The sequence below is a fragment of the Maniola jurtina genome, chromosome 4 (genome assembly GCF_905333055.1).
Source record: "Maniola jurtina chromosome 4, ilManJurt1.1, whole genome shotgun sequence".
Taxonomy (NCBI): Eukaryota; Metazoa; Arthropoda; class Insecta; order Lepidoptera; family Nymphalidae; genus Maniola; species Maniola jurtina.
The window spans coordinates 644,977-671,573 of record NC_060032.1 but is presented as its reverse complement, the minus strand read 5'-3'; the positions used below and the strand labels follow the sequence as shown (position 1 = coordinate 671,573).

General features: G+C 37.6%; 1 long non-coding RNA gene across 1 annotated transcript; it reads left to right on the top strand.

Annotated features, from left to right (window-relative positions):
* The first annotated feature begins 7,149 nt into the window (after positions 1-7,149).
* On the top strand, positions 7,150-24,847 carry LOC123864523. The gene is made up of 3 exons (XR_006795807.1): positions 7,150-7,276; positions 18,264-18,269; positions 24,836-24,847. It is a non-coding gene; the product is annotated as an uncharacterized LOC123864523 (long non-coding RNA).
* The last annotated feature ends 1,750 nt before the right edge of the window (positions 24,848-26,597 follow it).

Here is a 26,597-nt window from a genome sequence, read left to right as displayed (position 1 = left end):
TCCATTGTGCAGCCTGGTTGCTCTGCAATGCTTCTTCAGAACTTTGTGGATCACTATCTAAAACACTCATAGCCATTTCATTATTAAAACACATAAGTGATAAGGGGCTGTCATCATTCTGCTTTTGCCTGCGAGTCCGGACTGTTACACGACTCATGGATGGGATGGGTGATATGCTACTATCAGACGTACAGTCAGTAAAGTCAGGGTTGTACTCATCATCTTTGGAGTCATCATAGCTAGTGGATAAGTTGGGCTCTGCAGCTTCTGAGGCAGTTGAAGTGGACGGTAAGTTTGGAGATTCAGATGTAAGTATGATATCAACCTTATTATAATTCTTTTCAATAGGTTTTACAGTCTCAGATACCTTAGCCAAGCTTTCAATAAACACAACATCTCTACTCATTATCACACGCTTAGCTTTAGGATTATATAACCTGTAACCTTTAGTTGTATTGCTGTAGCCGACAAAGATCATTTCACTGGATTTTGAATCCCATTTCAACCTGCGCTCCTTCGGTATATGTACCATTGCCTTGCAACCAAAGACCCGTAAATGGCTAATATCTGGCTTAAATCCTGTCCATTTTTCATAGGGAGTTATGCCTGCAAGTGCACGAGACGGAGAGCGATTTGTTATGTATGCTGCAGTTAAGATTGCTTCTGCCCAGTACTCCTTCTGTAAACATGCGTTAAACAACATACATTTAGCCCTTTCTATAAGTGTTCTATTCATTCGTTCTGCTCTCCCATTTTGCTCTGGTGTATACGGATTACTAGTTTGATGAGTAATACCAGAGTCCTTCAGAAATTTTTCAAATGAACGATTGACATATTCCCTGCCATTATCGGACCGGAGTATCTTAATAGATTTATTTAATTCATTTTCAACACTGTTTTTAAATTCTTGAAACTTTTCTAAGGCTTCGCTTTTGTTGGCTAAAGTATAAACAAACACTTTACCTGAATAATCATCGACAAAAGTTATGAAGTACCTGGCACCTCCCAGCGACAGTGTCTCCATCGGACCGCAAATGTCAGAATGGATCAGTTCTAGCAAATCATTTGCTCGGGAACCAACATGCTTGAAAGGTTGCCTGGTTTGCTTGCCTTGAAGGCACGGTGTACATAATACATCTTCTTTCTGCTTTGTCAAGTTAATACCAAGTGCACAGTCTTGTAATTTGTACAAGTCATTAAAATTCAAATGAGCCAATCTTTGATGCCAAAGAAAATTAGAATTATCTGTGACAGCAGAAAAACCTCTAGATTCACTTGTGTTGAGTTTATAAGTCCCATTAAAACAATTGGCTGTTGCAACAATTACTTCTTTGTTGTTCAAAATCCGGCAGCCATTATTAGAAAACTCAATTTTACAACCATTTTCAATTATTTTGCTCACTGATAATAAATTGGTTGCTAAATCAGGTACATAAAATACATTGTTTACCTTAATCTTGTTGGATGAACCATTAGTTCCCGGGATGGTTATAGTGGTACTTCCACACAATTCGACTTTGAGCACCTTGTCATCTGCTATACGTACATGAGATTGACTCGGCAAACATACATCTGATAGCCATTCCTTATGTTTGGTCATGTGTACCGATGCTCCGGAGTCTATGTACCAACTATGTTCATCATTGACTGAAACGGCTGAAAATGCAGCTACAAAACCACTGTTATTACTCTTATTTTCAGATTTTCTGTCCTTATTTCTACAAAATTTGCTAATATGACCAAATTTATTGCAATTATAGCACCGTGGACCCTTGGATTTGCCTTTATTACTATTGTTCTTAATATTCTGAGATTTAGAGGTATAAAATGCTGCAGATGATGATGGTTTTACATCTTGCAAAATTTTTGTTTTAACAGCATCAGCGGAGATAGCAATGCCTGAGCTTTCTAAGGCCATGAGCATAGGCTTATACGTGTCGGGTAGGCCCGCTAACAGAAGTGTGCCTAGCCATTCGTCATCGATTTTGAAATTAATGCTACGCAGCTTATGCGCAGTCGACATTATTTTATTGACATAATCTTCGATGCTGTTACTATTATCCAATGTAGTAGTTATAAGTGTTTTTAACAATCCAACTTTTCTCGTTAGGCCAGAATCACTAAAAGCTTTAGATAAATTGTCCCATACCTGCTTAGCGGACGTGCATTCTTCGATGTGCACGTAGTTTATGGGGTCGACGAGCAAAATTATTTTTGATCTTGCCTTTTTATCCTTTAATGGGTCCACTTGCTTGCCCGTGATACACTCCCAGAGTTCTTCATGTTCCAAGTAAGTTTGTACAGCGAACTTCCATGTCGAATAATTGTCTCTGCCGCTTAATTTCTCAATGCTAAATGAGTTATTACTTATCAACGACATTTCGAAAAATAATTACTTTGTGCCGTGTACAAAATCACGTTGGCAAAAATTTTTATCTTTTTTAATCTTTGGAATCTTTACACTTCGTGCTGAAAATAATATATATATACGCTCTGCTACCATGTAGGAATTTAAGTTTCTTATTATTTTTGTAAATAAAAAGACTTTAGATTAATAATAAACTTGGAGTGTATTCACTATGAAAAAATACAATTTTTAAGATGACATTTGACACAATAGACAAGGTTGTCGTAGACAAGGTGCGTTCACTTTTTTTGGCTCTGGCTTCCAACACATTTTTAGCGTTCTGTATCTCCAGAGAAAAAAAGAAAACCTTATAGGATCACTTCGTTGTCTGTCTGTGAGTCTGCCAAGACTCGACAAGGCCATCAAAACCTATAGGTTACTTACCGTTGACCTAGAATAATTATGTTTTATGACATAATTATTATGACCGCCTGACTACGGCCATGTTCACTACAAGAGATCTAGTTTTAATTTTTCTTATAGCCTAGCGCTTGACTGCAATCAGAAGTGATGATGCACGTTTGTCTAGAAGATGCCTATTCACTCTTGACTTGACTCGATTCTCACACCAGTGGAAAACTGTGTAAACAAGTGTAAATTAAAAATTTTCAACACCCCCGACAAATCATTTTCAAATAAATAATTATGTATATCTAGGCAACGTCCATCTTGACAGCTTGACATTTGTCAATTGACACTTGAATATTATGAACCTAAGGGTTATCTAACCTTCTTTTCTACAAGAAAACTAGAAAATAACTGATAACTTTTAAACGGCTGAACCAATTTTTTTGGATTATAGCTAAGAACACTCTCGATCAAGCCACCTTTCAAACAAAAAAAAGTAAATTAAAATCGGTTCATTCGTTTAGGCGCTACGATGCCACAGACAGATACACAGATACACACGTCAAACTTATAACACCCCTCTTTTTGGGTCGGGGGTTAAAAAGCAACTTGGTGGTGTCATAATATAACTCCTCCAAATTTTGTATCAAGGATTATTTGAATTTCGTATTTCTTATTATAATAGACTCGACAGAAATATGATATTCTTTTAGGGAACACGCCATCTTTAATCATCGCCCTGCCTTTGACAAATAAAAACGTGAAAAATTCACTGAGTAACAGTTTCGATCTCTTTTTCTTCATAAAAATAATATTTCTAGCGTATTTTTGAAATGAACAATTGTTTTACCAGTAGTACAAGGGAGCAATATCGTTGCTGCAATCCCTAAGAAAGAGAAAATATGGTGCAGTTTTTTTTTTATCCATGATATTAATAAGATGTCGACATCTAGCTACACCACAGTTAGTTACTAGCTAGGTTCCATGATAGTGACTTGCGATGACAGTGGTTAAGATCATCATCACCAACTACTGAGCACGGGTCCAAAGCTCTGTAAGTACCCGGGATCGAACCCCCGACCTTAAGAATAGAAGGCCGAGGTCTTACATCGGGGCTATCACTGCATAGGGTAAGATATCTGCCTCTTGTTCAGAGAGTTGACCATCATGATCAACCCATCGCCGGCTCACTACAGAGCATGGGTCTCCTCTCAAAATGGGTTTAAGCCATAGTTTGTCATGCTACGGATTGGCAGACTTCACGTGTCCTTGACTCTCAAGCATACAGGTTTCCTCACGATGTTTTCCTTTACCATTAAAGCAAGTGATATTTTGATTGCTTGTAGTTGCCTTTCTAAGCAATTAAATATAGCATGCTTTAATGAAGGAAAATCTGCATGACTGAGAGTTCTCCACAAAATTCTCAAAGGTGAAGTATAACAATCCGTTCTTTGTTGAAGTTCCTACAAGAAACCTATTCCCAGCTGTGGACATAATATGTGGACTATCGGTTGACTCTGATGATTATGATCATTCGTTAATCTTGGTAGTACAAGCAGTCCGAACCAATTGACGTGGTGGATTCACTGACGATTCAAATCACTTCGAGTAAGGGTTTAAATATGAATAAAAATCTTTCTAGGTACTTCTATTAAGCTTATGGATCCACAAAGGGCAAACAATAATATGAAAATGATTCAAATAAGGGTCGCTTGTGATAACTCGCAATATTTTGTTACCAAGAGAGGGTCGAAGGTCGTTATTATTAGGTCCAAAGCCTACAGAGCCTGTTTAATGTAGTATGATCATGCAAGGATACACAAGCGTTACAATAATAATAGTCCTGGTAGAACAAAATATTATTTTTATCACACTTAATATTATAAAGGAGAAAGTTTGTATGTGTGTGTGTGTGTGTATGTTTGTTACTCCTTCACGTAAAAACTACTTAACGGATTGGGCTGAAATTTAGAATGGAGATAGATTATACCCTGGATTAACACATAGGCTACTTTTTATCCCGGAAAATCAAAGAGTTTCCACGGGAATTTTAAAAAACCTACATCCATGCGAACGAAGTCGCGGGCATCAGCTAGTTAAGAAATAAGTAAGTGATACGCGCAATCGACATACAGGAAATTAGTATCGTTTCCTCTATGATTATCATCATCATTATTAAATAATAAAACGTCCACTACTGGACTTCGATCTCTTCTAGGGACTTCTACACGCCACGGTCTACGTAGTCTGAATCGAATTTCTTCGACTTCTCTGACCACCTAGTGGGGAGTCTGCCAACGTTGCACTTTCTGGTGCGAGGTCACCACTTTAGAACCTTTTGACCCCAATTTCCAAATTTGGAAAATCATGGATTTTCATTTAATTATCTCCCTAGGTATCCAAAAATCCTTTAGTTAGTGCCTACGATATGAAATGTGTCCCTCTACCGTCAAAATTTCAAGTCAAGTTTCTAACCCCAGTGGCAGGTTGAGTCGATAGTTCACAGACAGTCTATTCCATTGTCACTCAGTTTTTTAAATGGATAGAAGAATCGATAAAAGTTAACCGTTTATAGTCACTAGGTATATTATCATATTATCACACTAATATTATAAAGGCGAAAGTTTGTATGTGTGTGTGTGTGTGTGTGTGTGTGTGTGTGTGTGTGTATGTTTGTTACTCCTTCACGCAAAAACTACTGGACGGATTGGGCTGAAATTTAGAATGGAGATAGATTATACTCTGGATTAGCACATAGGCTACTTTTTATCCCGGAAAATCAAAGAGTTTCCACGGGATTTTTAAAAAACTACATCCACGCGAACGAAGTCGCGGGCATCAGCTAGTTAAAGATAAATGAATACACAGTAACTTAGATGTCGTGCATAGGAATAAATGTATTGTAGCGCATTAGTTGAAAATTATGCCCCAGTTCTTCTGTTATACTGCCTTTGTTCCCGCCTAGCTAAGCTGTTAATTAACTTTAGTCCGAAGTACTAAATCATGTTTCCGCAACTGCCAAGTAAGTGCGGAAAATCGTGACTATTTCCACTGCATCCCCCGGCTTGCTCGCGGAGCTGTAACAGACTAAGGCACTCGTCCCACCGCCGACGATTAGTTCCATAGTAATAAGAAGATTAACGCCCAATTTCATTAACATGGAATAAATATTATACCTAGGATAAATTCGTAAGATACTCTCAGATAACCAAATTTTATTTCACCAAATAAAAATTTTACACGAGAATAGACTTATTCCGATATGCTGACCAATTAATGCAGTTTGTCAAACTTCACACGCCTTTGAGAACATAATGGAGAACTCTCAGGTATTCGGGTTTCCTCACGATGTTTTCCTTCACCATTCAAAACAAGCGATACTTGCTTAAAATACACCCAGGTAACATACGAAAAGTAAGAGGTCCCGGGATTGAACCGCGAACCTCCTGGATAGGAGTCGAAGGTCTGAACTACTAAGCCTTGGTATTGGCCTATTGGTAGTGTATATTATTATATTTAGAAGTATCCCTTGTGAACGAAAATAAATGAACAGTTGAGCGTCCCTGAAATTCAATAACGATTCAATTTAGAAGTTCTTATTTTTATTGAACCTTTTAACAACATGAGAAAAAAGCGGCCAAGTGCAAATCGGATTCGCGCCCCGAGGTTTCCGTACATTGGGAAAATAATATTGTAATTATTTTAAAATGTCTCCAACTGTAAATATAAGTTTGCAATCGCAAAAAAATATTTTTAATGCGATATAGCACCAAAATAACATTTTTTTCCTTTACTGATGCTATGAGACCATGATTCTTGCCAAGTATCATGATTCTAGGCGAACGAAGAGTAGGTACCTACCCTATATTATATTAACTACAACTCAATAAATGCACACGATTCTGAGAAAAAGGGTCTTGATAAATTCAAATTCAAATTCAAAATTTTACAAGTGCTTTTGAATCGTCAAAATAATCTACCACTGGTTCGGAATGCCGTTCCTACCGAGAAGAACCAGCAAGAAACTCGGTGGTTGCTCTTTTCAAGTATTCATATAGACACGTGAACAACGAAGTGTTTGGCTATAAGCATAGAATATACCGGCTATACTCACGTATAAGGGTTTCTATAAGGGTTCTTTTTTTCCTTTTGAAATACGGAGCTCCAAAAACTCTCTGAAGAAGTTAGAAATTCAAACAGAAACTTATAAAGACTTGAAGAGGTTCCAAGTGTCCTTTTCAAGTTGCTCTCGCATAAATTATGAGCGAAAGCCTTTTTTAACATTTTTTTTTGTTTTAAGTTAGTAATTGTTTTTGGATTATGTGAAGGGTTTAGACATATTGAAGTTTATATTTATTAAACATGTATTATAAAACTATATTTACCAAATGAATTTGAATTTTCAAAAATTCTTTCTTAGCAGATGTCTACGTCATAATAACTATCTGCATGCCTTTCAGCCCGATCCGTCCAGTAGTTTGAGCTGTCAGTTAATAAATCAAACAGTCAGTCATTCAATCAGTCAGCTTTTAAAATATTATTTAGATAACCGAAAATTCCAAAAATAATACCTATTTTTTGGATCATTAGTGGTCAATTTTTGAGACTTGTAATAATTATAAGTTTAATACCTATTAACTGTAAAATTATATTACGTGAAATAAAAAAAAAATACAAATTTAACAAATTGCTCTTGTACATTTTCTTATGAAACCATAAAAAGTTTTGGAAGACCCTAAATCATTAATAGAGCTAACTGTTAAAGTAACGTTTTACGCGGTCATTTTACTGCAAAGTACTAAGATTTTTATGGGCAATTTGTCCCATAAATTAGAACTGATACCGATCGCAAGTCTAAAGTTTGATTGGAAGCTTTAATATCCTTTATCTACTAAACTTTTGAACAAAGGATAATAATTTGAACCATTTTGAAAAAGTTCCGCGGGTATATTTTGTAGTAGGTACTTACGTAAAAGTAATTCTTCTATATCCATACTTCCATGGTATACTAATCCATACTTATCTAATATTAAAAATGCGAAAATGTGTGTCTCTGTCTGTCTGCAAACGTTTCAGGGCCTCGAGAGGACCTGTGTATGATGGGCACGGGGCGGTCCGTCCGCGTCGATCACAGTATGGTTCCTCGGGTTGGTTGGTGTGCTGTGGTTCCGGCATGCATCTAACGGTGTATGGGGGCACGTAGTGTCCCAGTGGTGGGTCTGCTGAGGCGGACAACCGCTGGCGGAGTAACGAGGTGTTGTCGGTCCCTTGTGCTCCGTCGTCAGCGGTAGGGTGGAACTTCGTGAGGTTTTTAGTCGGTAGGAGTCCGACATAACCACTCTGCTTCCCCGTGGCTGGTGGTATCCATGACGGATTTTCCTCACGTGTGTGAGGAACTCCTCGTACAGTGGTTATGTCTCCTACCGACTAAAAACCTCAGGTATAGCCAATTATATTATTAAAGGATACATTTTGGAACTAAATCTAGGACATATTATGCAGTCTGATTATCTAGGTAATCCGTTTAGTTAAAAGTCTAACTTTCATCGTCTCTTCGCAGCCTGATCCGATTTGTGAGGCAGATTGCTGCGAAATGAAAACTTCTACAATATTAGAATTTAGAACTAGGTACAACTACGAGCTATCTCGTATACGGTTTTTATTTGATTTGATTCTGTGATTTCATTTTCTTTTCTATTGCCGCAGCAACTGGATTATTGATCCGATGTTGTTGACTAATACGTCCGAAAACGACAACCAAAACAGATATTTTTTTTATTCAGATACAAGTTAGCCCTTGACTGCAATCTCACCTAGCGGTAAGTGATGATGTCTAAGATGGAAGCGAGCTAACCTGGGGTTTTTAATTAAACATGTCAGTCCATACCACTTTGCTTTCTACACGGTATCGTACCGGATCGCTCGATAGCACGGCCTTGCCGGTAGGGTGGTAACAAGCCACGGCCGAAGCTTCCCATCCGTTTATCTGATTTTGACGAAGTGACGGACATAGGCTTTTTATTCAAATCAAAAAGTTCGCACGGAATTTTCAAAAACCTAAATCCACGCAGATCAAATAGCGAGTAGGTATCATATAGTGAACTAGAGGGTGCCCGCGACTTTATCCGCGTGGATTTAGATTTTTATAGATCCCGTGGAAATTGTTTGATTTTCCGGGATAAAAAATTACCTATTTCGATAACAGGGACGCAAGCTACTTCGGTAACTTTCATACAAATCAGTTAAGTGGGTTGGTCTTTAGGAATCCCGCGGGAACTCTTTGATTTTCCGGGATGTAAAGTAGCCTATGTCCGTCCCCGGGATATAAGCTAACACTGTACCTTTCGTCAAAATCGGTTACACTGTTGGGCCGTGAAAAGGTAGCAGACAGACAGACACACTTTCGCATTTATAATATTAGTATGGATAATAACATTGAAAGGAAATGCAAAAATAAGAAAATAGTATTATCTCTATTCTGAAATTTAATTTTTTGCATACAAAATAGACGCATTTCTAAAGTAGGGAGAGAAAGGAAACTATAACGAGGATGCAACAATAGTTACTTGTATTCGCAGCATTGAGGTTACTGTATGAACAGACAAACAGTACGTACAGTCTTGCTTGAATGAATATTAAAGTTCTAGTTCGTATATTGTTCACGTTGAAAACGATAAGGTATGGCTGGTAAATTCATGTATAACGTACCTAGTCTAAAACATCTCAGTCTAAATAAATCCATACTAATATTATAAATGCGAAAGTGTGTCTGTCTGTCTGTCTGTCTGCTACCTTTTCACGGCCCAACAGTTTAACCGATCCTGAAGAAATTTGGTACAGGGTTAGCTTATATTCCAAGAACGGAATAGGCTACTTTTTATCCCGGAAAATCAAAAAGTTCCCACGGGATTCCCAAAAACCCATTCGCTTAACTGATTTGTATGAAATTTCTTACCGAGGTAGCTTGCGTCCCTGTAATTGACTTAGATAACTTTTTATCCCGGAAAATCAAACAGTTCTCATGGGATCTTTAAAAACCTAAATGAAATAAACTCTAGTAAAAAATAACTCACGGACTGACTCTTTGCTGTATCTTACGGTAGGTATAGCTACTTACTACTTAGTAAACTACATCATCACCTACCACCAGGTGTGATCGCAGACAAGAGCTAATTTATGATCGGATTAAAAAAAATGTAAACCAAGAATACTTAAATGGGCCAAAACCAAGAATGTATTTTATAGAGGGGTCTCTCCGTCACTCGCTCCATACAAACGTAGTTCGTCTCTCATTTGAATACTAACCAATCATACTCAATGGAATTTTGTAGAAACGTTCCTGGAACTAATATCTATGCCTGTGGTTTTCCAGATTTCCGTTAAAATATTCGGTTTCAAAGTTACGCGGTTTAAAAATTCATATACAAATCTTTGAGCCCCTGTAATTTTAAAACTACATATTTAATAGTTTTTTAGGTTTTTGTTAGTTCTATTTCTAACGATGAAAATATTTTCTCATGCCATGTCGTATTTTATTATAGAAGAGTGGTTCTAAAATAAAATTTATTTTCTCTTATTTACATGTCACAGGAGACGAATTGCTCAATAAACAAGACTGGTTCAGAATTTTACATCCGCGTTTGTTACGAAAATGCATTCTTTACACCTTTTTCAAGGACATAAAACTGGGCCAGTTTCCATTTCAAGTTGACGTCCAGGTTTATATCTATGTATATTATCCCAATTTGATAAAGGTAGCTATGTAGGTATATCGATACGTTAGCAATCAAATTAATGTACTGTTTCAGTTCAAGTTGTGTGATTTCTGGGAGGTAGAATCTGAGTTCAACTTTAGTGTACGTCTCATTCTCGTCTAATATCAACACACGGGTTATAACCTGATGGTAAGTGATTACCGCCGCCCATGAACATTTGCAGCACCAGAGCCGCCAAAGGGCTGGTAGCCTTTCAGGAATTTGTTGTTCCCATGTTGGTCCGATCTTTGAATAGCCCTATGTTGTAATCTATTGGGAACACCAGTGAAGAGAGTTGATTCCACAGTTTGCATGTGCGTGGATAAAATCTCGGCCTGGGAAAGTGGAAACATGCTTTTGGTAGAAAAGTCGCAGCGATGAAAACTTTCCAAGTGATTCTAGCTAGGTACAGCCAGCTCTTGTTTTAGAGTTATATTTACGTCGTTTTATTGCCCCATTCGGACTTCCTGGCTTGCATTATTTATGTAAGTAGGCAAAGTACGTGTGTATAGGTTGTTACGGCCATACTCACATATTTAGTCGATGTAAGCCCGCCTAGTTTCGTACCCATCCGGGGTCCTATACTTATAATACCTATACTTATGATCACTGAATAGGTAAATCTTATAATGGAAATCACTAACTATAGTTTAAACGTTAAAAGAGTAGGTATGTTTTTTTTTTAAACTTGTTGATGCCTTCATTTTGTCCGCGTATATTTAGGCTTTTAAAAGTCCCATGGGGACTCTTTAATTTTCCAGGATAAAAGTAGCCTACGCCACTCTTCAGGCCTCTTCTTCTTTCTATGGGTAACAAACCCATGTCAAAAATCACCAGTGTCCACCCCGCTAGGCAAGTGTGGATTGGGCTGGCTGGGACCTCAGCATTCTGAAAGGAAACCTGTACTCAGTAGTCAGCTGGCGATGGGCTGAACATGATGAATGAATGAAAGTCTTAAATCTATGGCATCAAATCTATTAAGTTTATTTATTTCATTTTTTCAGTTGGTTCATACAAATAAGGGCCGGCGCACATAATATGGCAGAGCGCAGCGCAGAGCATGCCCATGAAGTTTTTTAATCGCGTGACACATTACGCGAATTTGTACCAGAGAATGCGTGAGCACGCGCGGGACTGCGCGCGGATGCGCGAGTATCCGCACGGATGCACAATTGATTTTAGCTATTTCAATGAGGACAGTGTCGTTATTATTTGACTGTAAAAATGGTCTGCGCTGCGCTCCGCCATAATGTGTGCCCCGGCCCATAATATCTAGTTATGCTTTGAACAAGATTAGATTTTTTGTTAATCTCAAACTCGACTCTCTCCACTTTGCCAGGGAGGTCGTCAAAAGATAATTAAAGCATCCATAAATAAACTTTATGAAAATTTCTCCAGATGAAACCGCAGTAACGCGAAACTTGGAGTTAAGTAAGTTGCGGAAACATTTACACAACGGGGTAAACTTGTAGCAAACAACATGTTACACTGACCTCCTTACAATTGAATAAGAATTCATTGTTTTAGGGTTCCGTACCTCAAAAGGAAAAACGGAACCCTTATAGGATCACTTTGTTGTCTGTCTGTCTGTCCGTCCGTCCGTCAACGGGAAGTCCCGTTGACCAAGAATTGTGAAATTTAGCAGGTAGGGAGGTCTTATAGCACAAGTAAAGGAAAAATCCGTAAACCGTGAATTTGTGGTTATATCAATAAAAAAATTAAAATGTGCATGATGAACAAAGTAGAATCAGTATTTTCAATTTTCAAAGTACGATAAATATACGAAGTGGGCTTATGAAAGGGCCGTACCTGTACATTCTAAAACAGATTTTTATTTATTTTTATGCGTTATAGTTTTTGATTTAACCCAAATTTTCGTCTTTGAAAATACCCGAGTACGAACCTTCGAGTTCGGTGCGCGAGTCTGACTCGCACTCGCACAAAAATCCCAAGAGAAGTAGGAATTTTTGAAAAAGCTAAACTCAGACGAAGTCGCAGGCATCTTTTAGTGTTTGATAAGTGGATACAGCTGTCACAGTTAACTATTTTCGTCGCTTTGGTAGTTCCTCTATAAGTACTTAAAGTTTCTATTCCCCAGAGCTTGTATTATGTCACTAACAATTGTTAGAGCGGTTGGGTACTGTGCGCTGAGTCGCCTAATCGCGTGTCAGTACCGCGCACGCTGCGGACAACGCTTTATTTTCCGCTGTCTTGAAGTCTTGAAATTGCTGACGAACCATTTTCTCAAGAAGACTTGAGCTTTCTTGAATGGACTTTTTAAATACAGATACAAGTTAGCTATTGGCTGCAATTTCACCTGGAGGTAAGTGATGATGCAGTCTAAGATGGAAGGAGTATGGCAGGTTTTATTAAACCCATAATGACCCTTTGGTTTCTGCACGGCATCGTACCGGAACGCTAAATCATTTGACGGCACGGCTTTGCCGGTAGGGTGGTAACTAGCCACCTCTTACCAGGCGAAGCCTTGCAATGCTATGGTAGGTACCTACCTACTAGTTAGTTTATCCGAAATGAGAAGTAAAGTTAAAAATAAACTTTCAAAAGCAACCTGAAACAAACAAAGGGAAATATAAACTTGAAATCATTACTAACTTTTAATATTAGCTCCCAGTGTTTTGTTCCAACAATTTTACGCTCAGAGCAAGAGAAAATATTTCATGGAATACTCAGAAATGTTTGGCTTTGTATTATTAACTCTTGTTCTCGTAGTTTAGGTAAAAGAAGCATAAAAATAAATATTAATGAATTCTATATTACTATGTATAATATGTATGTACCTAATATGTTTTCGACTAGTTTATTTTTGATTTATCATCCACGGATGGCACTACTGCTTTTAGTCCAATAATCATTTAGGCTTAAAGCAAATATAATATTAATTAATATAAGTAATAGGTGTGTACACAAAAGGTATGTAAAACAATTGTTAGCTGCATAAATTATTTAACTAAATGTTCTCATTTTTCTAAGATGCTGCGATGTGAAGCGGTCTCGCTTGCGCGCTCTATAGCATTTTAAACGTACGCGCATGAAACTTAAACAAAAAGTGCATTTTCAAATTGTGTTTTTTCGTGATTTTTACATGCTAATGAGGGTAGCACGTATTATTATTATGAAAAGCTTTTCACATGATTTTTCATAATATGCTACCTGAGATTTCTATGTAAAACATCGACATATTAGAAGCCTCAATAGCTCAATGGTTATAGGAGCGGACTGAAAACCGAAAGGTCGGTGGTTCAAACCCCACCCGTTGCACTATTGTCGAACCCACTCCTAGCACAAGCTTAAACCTTGTATTAAAAAAATTGCTATTGCCTAAACTTTGCCAATACATAATCTGCGTGGACCCAGTGACGGCCAAAGAAAAAGGACAACAAGATAACACGGAACCAATTGTCTCGGCATTAAAGTAGGAATAAGCGGCGGAGTTATTCTGGTGAAGGGAACTAGGAAGCTGGCTCGCCGCCAAACGATTGCTTCCGAGCATAGATACTGCTATTCAAGAATTTGACCGGCCTGGCTGAAGCGGTGTTGGGGACAAGCGATAAAGTAAACAAACTAGAACGACCGGTTTTCAAGACAGAGAGTGACATTAGCCCGGTCAATATAGACATTTGAAATAACAGAATTCCCACAGAGCGAAATATTGGTGGAGAGCTGGGGTTTACCATTACAAATAAAGTGCTAAAAATTCCATCGATCCTATGTGTGCTACAAGAAAGAAAGAAGAAAGTGAGCTACAGAAAATCAAAGAGTTCCCACGGGGTTTTTAAAAAGCTGAATCACGCGGACGAAGTCACGGACTTCAGCTAATATAATATAATTGCTCCTCATCTATTATGAGAGGAGAAACATGTTCAATAGTGACAGCGATGGGTTGCGATGATAATGATGGTCACTGAACATAATCGCTATCACTTGTATCTTGAGACCTACCTTGGCGTATCATGACATACACTATAACCCGTACATGTACCATAATGTGCATATAACAATTTACGGGCTTCCGTATAATAGCAATATTTATTCGGTTCCGATATAAATGCTTATTTACTATATTTATTTACTAACAATTTATTCGTGCTATAAATTCCTGAACACGAATTCTTCATACAATTTTCTTTGTTTAGAAACTCTCTTTGTATAGGAATTTTGTTAGCGAAATAATAGAAAGCTTACACACTAATATAATAAAGGCGAAAGTTTGCTTGTGTGTGTGTGTGTGTGTGTATTTGTATGTATGTGCGTGTGTTTGTGTGTGTACATTGCTCTTTCACGCAAAAACTACTGAACGGATTCGGGTGTTTGGGATGGGATAGATTTACGCATAGCTTACTTTTTACTCGTAAAAATCCATGGTTCCCGCAGGATTTTTAAGCATATCCACGCGAATGAAGTTGTGGGTATCAACTAGTAATTAAAACAAACTACAAAGCTAACAGCAGTTGAAATAAGATACAAATTAAAACATCTAGATTAAACAAGACACGAGAATAGCGACATTATACTTAGCACCAAGTTTGCTCGCTTGCGTAAACATTTTCAAAGGGCATAACTTGGACAAGTTACTCGCATTTGCGGTTGCAAAGTTTGGCAAGTTTGGGCAAATACACAAGTTAAGTCAACAAGCATAAGCTTAGGATTTCGGCCATGGTCTGTACTAAGGGCACTCGCGGACTATGCAGCCAAAACATAAATGACCAACTGGTCGCTGTATAAGTCCGCGTCCACGTGGATTTAGGTTTTTCGAACCTTTGAGTTTCCGGGATAAAAGGTAGCCTATGAGCTAATCCTGGATATTATCTATCTCCATTCCAGACAGCCAAATCCGTTCAGTAGTTTTTGCGTGAAAGAGTAACAAACATACGCACTCATACAGACATACACACAAACTTTCGCCTTTATAATATTATAGTGTGAAGTGTGATAGTGTAAAGTGTGATTTTCATAATAATTTTCATTCTAATATAACAGTGTCAACATTTGTTACACTATGTAACTTCAACAACATAAAACTACGATAAAATGAAACTCTGAAATGAAGTAAAAAACTGTACCTAATCCTGCTTTCCACCATATCAGGACATCTGCGAACTACTAAGTACGAGTAAGTAATGTTATAATTATTTGGTATCCATGCGTTGGCTTAGCGACTGTGACCATGGTCTGATGATAGAGTAGGAAGGCTCACAGGAACTCAACTATATTAATCCTAGGTCCACAAAATAAATGGACTCTGTGGATTTATCTTGATGAACATTCGTTGCAGTAGATGTTACATAATGAAGGTGGATAACTGGATCAAAGGTTTATCAAACGTAGATTCACACATTTGGTAGAGGCTCAAAAGGGCTAGAACCCAGAGCCATAAAGTCAGTTGGAAAAAAAAAATTTTTTATTCACTATAGGCAAGCACTTGACCACAATCACATCTGATGGAAAGTGATGATGTGGTCTAAGATGGGACGCGTTTACCTAGAAGGTGCCTATTTACTCTTGTTTTAAAGATACCCGGATTGTAATTGAATTCGGATTACAGAAACAATTTTAAGTTTTAATTTAACGTTTGGCTGGATGATGTGATTATCCGTGATAGCCAAGTCTTCGAGGTGCCTTATTCAAGTGGCTTGCGTTTCGTTTGTTAGTTTGCAGAGGTTGTAAGCAGCTTAAAACTTTGCAACTACTGAATGCTTAAACCAATATTATCAGTTAACGGTCTCGAAAGACTATACTCTCTTTTTGTTTAATGACTCAGATTTAGCTGCAAACCTAGGACAATTTATATAAAAAAGATTCCGATGAATTAAGAACCTCCCCCTTTTTTGAAATCGGTTAAAAAGAAACGCAAAGTCTAATCCACTGTGGGTAGAAACTTGAAATTTTGACAGTAGGTTTTTTTTAAGACGTAGGCGCCCACTAAGAAAGGATTTCTGAAAATTCTACCCCAAAGGGGGTTAAGTAGAGGATGAATATTTGTTTGAAAGTCCGTCATTTTTCAATTTATATCTATCAAGATTAGTTTTCGGGCTTTTGGTTAAAAATGAACGAATTATGAGTTTCAGGACTTTTAAAAATTCCAATAAAGAAGTTTAATAGGGGATGAAAATTAGTATGAAAATCTATATTTATATTTTTCATGTTTAATGTATGCAAATTAGTATTTGGGCTTTCAGGCGAGAATGAAGAAGTGCATGTTTCAGGATTTTTGGAAATTCCACCCCCTCTCCGATTTTCAAAATTTTTAAGCGTAAAGTTTATAAAGTAAATTGTGTATTAATTTTAACATGAAATAGAGAATTACCTGCTGACGGTAAAGATTAAGTATGTTGAGTTATTTTCAAATTCTGAAAGTTACTTAAGTACGTAAGAGGCTTAGCAGATGCAACCTTGATGAAAGCCGGGAGTGAGTGTATAAAATTAACATGCTAATATCTAACGAAAGAGGGCATTTACTTTATTCAGCTGTTTTATCAAATAGTCTAGAAGAAACGAAACAAGCGATACTGGAAAAAATGAGCCAAGTGCGAGTCAGACTCAGTCATATAAAGGGTTCTATACCATCGTCCAAGAAATAACACTATTTTTTTCATGGCATCATTTTTAATATTTCAATATGCTGTTACAGCAGCAATAGAAATATACATTCTGTGAAAATTTCAACAATTACAGTTCAGGAGATACAGCCCACTGACAGACAGATGGACGGACGGACAGCGGAGGCTTAATAGCTTATAGGCATCGATGTATATGGATAGGCCCTTCGAAGATTAAAAACGCGCTCAAAAAGTCAATAGAATTTGCAAAAGTCTATTGACTTTGTCAATGACGATGACGTAAGATTCAAGCGAATTTTTGCGGACGGAATTATATGGGAAAGGCTAATCCATATACATCGATGCTTATAAGGTACCGTTGGCACTTTTCGAGTACGGAACCCAAAAAAGCTCTGATAGCTTAGTGGTTAAGACCGCGTTGGTCTCCTATTTAGCCGGTTCAGGGTTCAAGCCCGAACACGCACCTCGTTTTCCTCATCTCTCAACTTTTCGTCTGTGTTTTAAGATTTTTAAGCAATTAAATATTCCGTATGCCTGAGAGTTTCAAATGTACCCTGGTGTGAGCAGAAGCCCACGACAAACTCAGCCAAATATTCATGATATTAATATAATTATTACATTACGATTTAAAAAAAACCATTACTTTATTCATTATAAAACTTTCTACCTAACTTTCTCAGACATAGCAGTTTGTGTTGAAATGGTAATGCTTGAAATTTTGTAAGTACGATATAATGTTTGCTGAAAGTTCAAATCCCTTTCTCTTTTTCTCGCTAAATTACTTATTTGTAATTAAGAAAGCTAAAATCATTAATTAGGAACTTTTTACAAAACATCTAGTTATCCGGTGCCTATTAGGACTAAATAATATTTTGAAAAATATACCAAAATTTAATAACTTACTAAAGGACTCCTGATTGACGATTGTCTAACATAAAACTAAGTCAGCTACTTATAATTATATTATAATATTATAAATATAATTATGTTAATCCATAGGTGTGATAAAAAATACTTGTTAAACATATTAAATCTCTGTTTTCATTCAAATAGAAAACTGCACGTTCGTAATACTGAAAACTTAAATTGAAAAGCTCTCATACTTCCAATCGTACCTTTGAGCAGTCCTCTTCTACATTTCTTGGGAGTAAATTATGGATTCAAAATTTATTCAAGCGTTTTGTCGTCGACGTTTTTGCATATCGGCTCTCGTACTATGCAATTTTTTATTAACTTCCTTTACGATATTCGATGGCGTGAGCTTACATTGCTTTTTTAGTTCACAAACCTGATGAAAGCTTTATTGAATAGCGGCAATGGATGTTGTTGCTTGTGAAAAAACAGGACATTTTCTTATGCTTAAGTTGAATGCTAACCTAGTGATAGTGTAAGAGATAACGTTTTCTTTATTTAACATCCGATACAATACGATATTAAAGGTAAATTACTAGAAACTTCTTCATAGATTTAGATTAGCAAGACCCACCTAACTGTTAAATTTCATGATTCTAGGTCAACGGGAAGTACCTTGTAAATTTTCTTCACAGATACAGACACAACAGACGGGTAGACGGACAGATGGACGCACAGACAGATGGACAGACGGACAGACAGGCAGACAGACAGATAGACAACAAAGTGATCCTATAGGTAAGGGTTCCATTATTCCTTTTGAGGTACGGAACGCTAAAGATAAAACGTGAATTTGTGCTTACATCACAAAATTTTTTTTTTGTACTGAACCCTTCGTGTGCGAGTCCGACTCGCACTTGGCCGGTTTTTTTAATGATTACTAGAGACCTGTTTCCAGCTGGAAGCAGACTAGGAAGGCGTCTTTTGACTTTGAAACTCTTACCACCATCTCTTGGATTATAAGACGACTTTTTATTCAAAAAGCACAAAAGGGGGACACGTTAAAATCTTGGGAAGCTTCCACATTAAAATTCAGCGATCAAGTTCGCCGTTCGGCGCCGACTTTCGCAAAACTTGCCGACATTTGAGCTAAACTATGAAATTATTTACGATACTTACACGTAATTCGCGAACCTTCTTTACAACAAAAATTTTATGAAGCTAAGTTATGTAAAAGTTTATTTTTAAAATATGGTTCATTTGGAATCTTTAGGTACTTTTTATTTTGTCTTTTTTAAGGTTCCGTGCCCGATGGTTGCCAAAGGGATCCTATTAATAAGTCACCGCTGTCCGTTCGTCCGTCCGTTCGTCCGTCCATCCTAGGAATGAAAGCTAACTCTGTAGCCAATTTCATCAAAATCGGTTAAACAGTTGGGCCGTGAAAAGTCTCTCTGTATGCTAGACAGAGAGACGAACAGACAGACACACTCTCTCATCACCACACTTCACACTAATATTGTGAAGTCGACAGTTTGTGTGTATGTATGTGTGTATGTTTGGTCTCTTTCACGCAAAAACTATTGAACGGATTTGGCTGAATTTCGGAATGGAGATAGATTATACCCTGGATTAACATATTATAGGCTACTTTTTATCCCGGAAATCGAAGAGTTCCTACGGGATTTTGAAAAACCTAAATCCACGCGGATAAAGTCGCGGGCGTCAGCTAGTTTATGATATATAAATAAACAAGTAGGCATGGATATATACGGATTAGTTTCAAACTTTACGATCTTGTTATCGTCGGCAAAATCACTATTAATCCCGTCATTTTCACAGAGTAAGTAGTCGATAAAACTATGCATCGTCGACCGCCATAACCCTTCTTTGAAAAATGACATGGCGGATATAACCGTTAATTAAAATCACAGAAATAGTTTTCCCGGCAGCAACATACTGCAAGCGAAGCGAATAATCTTATTTTAATCTTTGCTCCTACGCTCCGCCTCAGGAAGGTCCAAAAATCATTTGTGGGAATGGGTGTAATCTTTTATAGCAAAATTTTGCAATCGATTTTGAACTTGCCTTTACACAAGTTTAAAAAAATCTATTAAAACTATGCTTCTAAGAAAAGCACAGTATACCTACGATGATTATGTAAATGATAAAAAAGATTTGACTCGCTCCAGCAATGCGCGGGGCTACAATTGCTTGTATTAATTAGTATGGCATAGTTTTGTAAATTGAACATTTGAGAAGAGCAACCGCCGAGTTTTTTGCTGGTTCTTCTCGGTAGGAACGGCATTCCGAACCAATGGTTAATTATTTTGATGATTCAAAAGCACTTGTAAAAGTTTATTTGAATAAAAATATATTGTATTCTATTCTATTCTATTCTATTGAGAAGTATTCGCTGCTAAAGCTTCAGTGTAAGGTTTCCTTACCCGGGTTTATAATTAGAACATTGTGTAAGCGGACGCGAGGGAACCCCGCGGTTCTGCGAGCGACATTGCTGCTGGCAGCAGATTGAGAACTATTCTGTTGTATTCTGTATTTCTGCTGAACTTTAGAACACAAAACTTGCTATAACAAACGGGCTTGTTGACGCAAACGGAAAATTCACTTCGATTTCGAAATACTTATAGTAGGTAGGTAATAGGTAGGTATATACCCAAAGTGCCTTTGTTTGTTTATTTATTTATCATTAGTTTACTTTACAGTATAATCGTAGATGCCTTAATAATGCCTGCGACTTCATCCGCGTGGAGTGACTTTTTTAACCCCCGACCCAAAAAGAGGGGTGTTATAAGTTTGACGTGTGTATCTGTGTATCTCTGTGTCTGTGTATCTGTGTATCTGTCTGTGGCATCGTAGGTCCTAAACTAATAAATCGATTTTAATTTAGTTTTTTTTTTGTTTGAAAGGTGGCTTGATCGAGAGTGTTCCTAGCTATAATTCAAGAAAATCGGTTCAGCCGTTTGAAAGTTATCAGCTCTTTTCTAGCTACTGTAACCTTCACTTGTCGGGGGTGTTATAAATTTTTAATTTACACTTGTGAAAAATCTTTTTCTTTCCGAAGTAAAAGTAGGTAACCTACCTATTTCACTCTTCAGGTATTAAGCCAAAAAATCACATCGCTCCGATGCTAACTAATAAACACACTCTCGCATGTCACCCTTTCATCAAAATCGGCTCAGTAGTTTAGGCGCTACGGTGACACACACATACCTGAATACAAACCTACATACATACATAGACACAGACTTCGTCTGTGTTGGTGTTAGCTGGCGGGCGTGCTCTGCCTTTTTGGAGTGTTTTTGTTTTGTTAAAACTGACTGGAAAGCACTCTAAGGGGGTGCCGTGCGTGTGTCGGCGAGCGCCGGCACAGACGGGGCCCATACTTGTATAGTTTCCCTAACTTATTACAAATAACTACAAACTTGACATTGGCTAATCTTTGTAAAGCCAGACGAAAGAGAAAAAAAATACATAGGTACATTACATAGACTGCTAAAATCATAACCCTTCCTTTTGGCTTTGCTGCAATAAGGCTGCTGTGCCATTTCACGCGGCCCTATAATGCCCTATATCCGTATTTGTCAGCACTCGAGCTGGAGTGTGGAGAGCGGTGGAGGAGAGGCATTAGAGAATGTTGTGTTAGCACACAGCAGTGGACGCACTCTACCGTGAAGTGGGAACAACTTACGAGGCTTTTTCCTTTTCACATGATATTATATTTATTTTATTATAATAAATAAATATTTTATTTCAAACCATAATAATTGTGTCCATAATATTATACAAATTAAATTACTTAAATTAAAAGTAATATTAAAATGTGATAATTAAAATTTAAAATTAAAATAATTAAAGTAATTAAAATAATAATTATAGTAAAAGTTTTGTATATTATTGTACCAAAAAATAAAATAAAATTATCAGATGTGAAAAAATTTTGGGTTATTATGATGATAACATTTTAGAGTTTGTAATATTATGTTTTGAGTGTAATTCAGTCGGGATAAGAACCTCGCCCTGGCCTTACGCATTATAGCGTAGAAATCGTCAACGCTGTGCATCGCAAACATACCTGACGCGCTACACCTCCATGGCAGCCCCAGCAGAGCTCGGAATGCATTATTGTATTGCACTCGAAGTGCGTCAAAAGTTGCTTTGGAGTAAGTGTACCAGAGCTGGGAGGTGTAGAGCGCCTGGCCGTAGGCTTTGAACAGGGTGACTTTTACCTGTCGGGAACAGCGGGTGAAATTGTTAGATCACCCTGCCGGGATCAGTTATGCCCTCACTTTTAATATAAGTACCTTCAAGTTAGGAGTAAATAGGCGTCTTCTAAGAAAGTGCGCTCTATTTTAGACTTTATTACTACATTAATTATTTTTTAGGGTTCCGTACCTCAAAAGGATAAACGGAACCCTTATAGGATCACTTTGTTGTCTCTCTGTCTGTCAAGGCAGGCAACGATGTGATTCTATAAGGTTCCGTTTTTCCTTTTGAGGTACGGAACCCTAAAAATGTGATGTCCGTAATTTCGTCCGCGTAAATTAAAGTTTTAAACCCCGCGGAAAATGCTTAATTTTTCGGAGTAACTTAAAGTGGGTAAGTGGCCTATTTCACTCTCCAGGTTTTTAACTATATATACATATTACATATAGGTATATATCCATGCAAAAAAATCACGTCAATCCGTAGCTTTATTGCAGTGTTAAAGGAACAAGTGTAAATTAAAAATTTATAACACCCCGACAAGTGAAGGTTACTGTAATAACTAGAAAAGAGCTGATATTATCTTTCAAACGGCAATACCGATTTTCTTGGATTATAGCTAAGAACACTCTCGATCAAGCCACCTTTCAAACAAAAAAACTAAATTAAAATCGGTTCATTAGTTTAGGAGCTACGACGCCACAGACAGATGTACAGATACACACGTCAAACTTGTAACACCCCTCTTTTTGGGTCGGGGGTTAAAAACCAACAAATAAATAATGTTATGGGTTCTAAAAGAAAAACCTTCATTCTTCAAGCATCCTTTAAACATTTTAAAAATTCAGGTAGGTCTTAAACAATAATGAAGCCGTAGTTTAAAGTAATGAAACTTGAAGCTAAACATAAACACACATTTGCTCGAGAACTCGGTTGCAACGGAATTGCGCCCGTGATGTTCTCATAAAGTGCATTACCTAAACGTGAGATGCATGGCGTATACACTTTCTGTTGAAACTTGAAACCGCAGAATTCAGCATACGTACCTAATAGAAGTGGTAAGCATAGTTCAACTTTGCGAAAGGACCGCATTGTAGGTAAGAACAGTATAATATGAAATGACAGGGAGACACATTTATTATACGGTCTACCGCTGATTCACAATAGTGCCCAGTTTTTTTATCTGCATTACGTGAGATGCGTGAAGTAGGTATACACTTTCTGTTGAAACTTGAAACCGCAGAATTCAGCATAGGTGATAGAAGTGGTAAGCATAGTGCAACTCTGCGGAATGCGACCGGGGTCACATTGTTCAGTTTAATATGAAATGATAAGAGACAGACACATATTATGTGATTCACAGTAACATCCAGTTGTTTTAATCATCTGCCTGTTTTTTAATCATGCTGGCCCACTATTGAGCACGGGTTACCTAACAGTATGACAAGGGTTTCGGACATAGTCGACAATATTGGTCACGTATAAATTGGCAGACTTCATACACCTTTGAGAAGATTATGGCAAAGTCACAGGCATGCAGGTTTCCTCACCATGTTTTCTCCCTTAAAGCAAGTGATATACTTTCATTTCTTAAAGCACACTCATTTCAAAAAGACAGATAAATAGAAAACTTTATTGCACACAAAACATGAAATAACCAAGACAAAACAAAAAAAACTAAAAACTGTATGCAAAAACGGCCTTATTGCTCATAACAACCTCCACCAGGCAACCTTTGGTGAAAGGAAAAACTAGGTAGGTGTCTTGAAAAAAAGGTCCATAACCGGGACTGAACACCAGACCCCTAGAAAGAAGGTCATCGTTTTAATCACTAGTATTGGCGTCACTCAGAAAAGCAGGTATTATTTTAATATTTTTATCGAATTATTAGAATGTCCTCTCCAAAACCAACACAAAAAAACACAAGTTTAATGTGTAAGGTTATCCGAGAGTTTTAATCTAAACAAACTAATGCCAAAATAAATAATTTAATTAGAGCGTGATTGCTATCACAACATCTAATTATTCAGTTCACAATCCAAATACCGAAAATATGCGATATCGCTCCGAATCTCAGAAGGAGACTAAACTAAAACCTTCGAAACACCCGTATTTATGCAAGTTCAATCTTGTTGGCCTCCTAGCAACAGATTGTATGACATCGAATGAGCCAAATATCGATTTTATCAAACTACCTGCATTAGGTAAATTAATAATTTTATATTATTTCTGACAACTCAAATCAATTTTTTAAAAATAACCTTACACTAGGATATCACCACTTCGCAGACTGTACTCGTATAACATGCATTCAAGAACCTATAGTTTCTGTGTAACTCTGTAAGGATAGAGTGAGTCACTTCCTTCCTTAAGGGCGCTCTCCTTGGCCGCAATTATAAATGTCCCACATAAATCCTTGCTGTCGTGACTGTGCACTTCGAAAGCACAGTTTAGCAACCGTACAGTGGGCCTGTGTTACAATATATAATTACGAGATGATGCCTGTGAATTCATCCGCGTGGATTTAGGTTTTTAGAAATCCCGGAGAACTCTTTGATTTTCCGGGATAAAAAGTAGCCTACAAATACAAAAAAAGCATGTCTATTTATCTGGTATTATTTTACGGCCCATCCACATAAACGACTTTTCGCAAAATCGAAAAGGTACAGATGCAGCCTGTTATACATATAAAAGGAAAAGCTGGTTAAACGATCTATTAACGCACAGCTCAAACTACTGGACAGATTGGGCTGGGCATTCAGATAGCTATTATGACGTAGGCATCAGCTAAGAAAAGACTTTTGAAAACCTAAAGGGGTCAAATAGGGGTTTGGAATTTGTGTAGTGCACGCAGACGAAGTCGTGGGAATAAGCTAGTCACACTATCACACTAATATTATAAACGGGAAAAATTGTGTGTATGTGTGTGTATGTTTGTTACTCCTTCACGTAAAAACTACTGGACGGATTGGACTGAAATTTAGAATGGAGATAGATTATACCCTGGATTAGCATAGAGGCTACTTTTTATCCCGGAAATTCAAAGAGATTCCACGGATTTTTTGAAAACCTACATCCACGCGAACAAAGTCGTGGGCATCAGCTAGTAGACTATAAAACAATATTTCAAAACATACAGACAAGGCTCTAGAATAGAATAACGATCGCCACAAATGTATCCTGATCCTGATAATCGTCCACAATTTAATGCTTTTCCCTACTGTACGCTTGTACACAGTGTTCATGTATTAGATACACGTGAAGTTTATTGCGTGTAGTTGTACATCTTCCTGTAGCCACTTCATGGCTTTTAGAGACCGGATTGTGAAGGTACTTGTTAAAGATTTTCCTTCCTCGGAAAACGTACACGCTGAACTCAATTCGACAAAATTCGGTACAGAGGTAGCTTGCATCCCGGGCAAAGACAACTTTTTTGCCGTAAAGACTCGCAGGAAGCCGCTGGATTCAGGCGGCGCAAGACCGTAGCGTGTGGAAGCCCCTACAAGAGTTCTCGAGTATCGGTTGAGAATAATCACACTTCACACTAATATTATAAAGGCGAAAGTTTGTGTGTGTGTGTGTGTGTGTGTGTGTGTGTGTGTGTGTGTGTGTGTGTGTATGTTTGTTACTCCTTCACGCAAAAACTACTGGACGCATTCGGCTGAAATTTGGAATTGAGATAGATAATATCCTGGATTAGCACATAGGCTACTTTTGTTACTCCTTCACGCAAAAACTACTGAACGGATTGGGCTGAAATTTAGAATGGAGATAGATTATACCCTGGATTAGCACATAGGCTACTTTTTTAGCCCGGAAAATCGAAGAGTTCCCACGGGATTTTGAAAACCCTAAATCCACGCGGGCGAAGTCGCGGGCATCGGCTAGTCGGTAATAATCTTCATCTTCCTTGTTTCTGCCCTTATTCCACTCTATGTTTTTTTAAATAATAGAATAGCGAGCAAAGGAGCAGGCGGATCACATGATGTTAAGTGATTACCGCCAAAACCATTTGCAGCACCAGAGGTGCCGCTGATGTGTTGCCGGTATTTCAGGAATTTGTCGGTCCACCCCTTCAATAACCCCATGTTGAATCTAGTGGGAACACCGCCGATGGGAGTTGATTCCACATTTTGCATGTTGGGGTCTATGTGGGGTCGGCACATGTCTTTTCCTTCCACTCGCTTCTTTCATCTGACAATGCATTTATCCACAACTTTTTCACGCAAACCATCCACCATTTTTTTGGTCTTCCTTTTCTCTTTTTCCTTCCACATACATATTGACAATATTCTTTTTAAAGAAGCATAATAGAGTAAGACTAACAGTGTATATAGAGCTTTTAAGCAAGGAGTCATAGCCAGCGAGAGGCACAATATATCAGCCGCGCGCTGATACAGGTAAATTGCACGTGTCGGATTTATTGTTGGCGATACG